This window comes from Gavialis gangeticus, unplaced genomic scaffold (genome assembly GCF_001723915.1).
Source record: "Gavialis gangeticus isolate Ggan-Ray unplaced genomic scaffold, GavGan_comp1, whole genome shotgun sequence".
In the NCBI taxonomy this organism is placed as follows: domain Eukaryota; kingdom Metazoa; phylum Chordata; order Crocodylia; family Gavialidae; genus Gavialis; species Gavialis gangeticus.
Window position 1 is genome coordinate 162,419,816 of NW_017729024.1, and position 1,429 is coordinate 162,421,244.

A 1,429-nucleotide genomic window follows, 5' to 3' on the forward strand; every position below is an offset into this window, starting at 1 on the left:
TATGCCCCCCCATGCCCTTCCAGGGTACGTGCAGAGCCTCACCCCTGAACAAGCTGCTCATGGCTCTGTTCCTTGCTCTACCCCAGCTGTGTAGCACCTGCCCCTACCCCAGCCCCACTCCCTCCCTCCCCTCTATCTGTGTGTGTGTGTGTGTGTGTGTGTGTGTGTGTGTCCCCTGCCCTCCAACAGATTTACCAGCTGGATGCCACTTTCCATGCTGGCTGGTTGCATATCGGATTGGTATCAGCTTGTATGGCTCGTCAAAAATTGGCCACTGGTATCTGCCCAAAAATTCTCTGGCTGTATGCTCGATGCTAGAGGTTTGTTCAGAGAAGTATCCTACTACAGAATCTGAAATCCTCATTTAAATCTGAGGTTTGGATTGGACTCTGTGTCTGATAGATTATTATATTTTTCTTGCACACTGCATGTCTTGTTTTGGATAGGCAGAATGTAGAAAAAAAATATTTTGATTCTGAGTCCTAGCTAACTGTGCAGCAGCTCACTTCCTTCTCTAGGAAAACTTAAAAGGTTAGGGGCCTGGGACTTATGACTTATGAGGAGAGGCTAAGGAAACTGGGTTTATTTAGTCTAGAGAAGAGGAAACTGAGGGGGGATTTAATAATGGCCTTCAGTTCAACTACCTGAAGGGTGTTCCTAAAAGGATGGAGTTAAACTGTTACGGTGGTGGTAGGTGACAGAAGGAGCTATGGTCTCAAGTTGCAACAAGGGTATTAAGTTGGGTATTAGGAAAAACTTTCTCACTAAGAGGGTAAAGACACTGGAACAGATTACCCAGAGAGGTGGTGGACTCTCCAGCCTTAGAAGTTTTTGAGACCCAACTAGACAGACTTGATTGTAGGGGTACACATTGGTCCCATATCGTATTGTCACCAGTACAAAGAAAATTGACATAATTGGCTTTTTTTCGCTGATGTGGCTGATAATGATGTCAATAAATGCCCCGTGCACGCATTCAGCTGCAGTGTGGCATGCAGGCGACCAGGAGCGCAGCCCCGGCAGTGTGGAAAGCAGCATGTGGCTGGTAAGTCTATTGTTGGGGGAGGTAAAGGGGGGCAGAGAGGCCTGTGGGGTTAGGGGCAGGCCATGCAAGCCAGGGCGGGGTACAGGATGGAACCGCACCTTGTTGGGGGGGCAGCTTCTGCTGCTATGCACATCCTGGGAGGGTATGGGGGGGTGTGTCCTTGGGTCTGTGCCTGGAAAGAGCCCGGTATCTCCCCTGGCACACTGTTGGCAGACCACCCTCGCCTATACACAGATCTGGGGGCACATGCACCCTTGCATGCCCTCCCTCAGTGCGCGTAGCAGTGGAAGCTGCTCCCTGTGCCCCCCAAGACGAGCTGTGGCTCTGTCCTGTCCCCCACCCCAGCTGGGCAGCTCCTGCCCCTGTCCCAGCCCCAGTCCCACT

The 1,429-nt window shown here is 51.4% G+C and overlaps 1 protein-coding gene across 1 annotated transcript in view; it reads left to right on the forward strand.

Moving 5' to 3' along the window:
• MTMR12 (myotubularin related protein 12) overlaps positions 1-1,429 on the forward strand; it is a 101,021-nt gene that overhangs the window by 44,414 nt on the left and 55,178 nt on the right. The gene's annotated exons all lie outside the window — the stretch shown is intronic.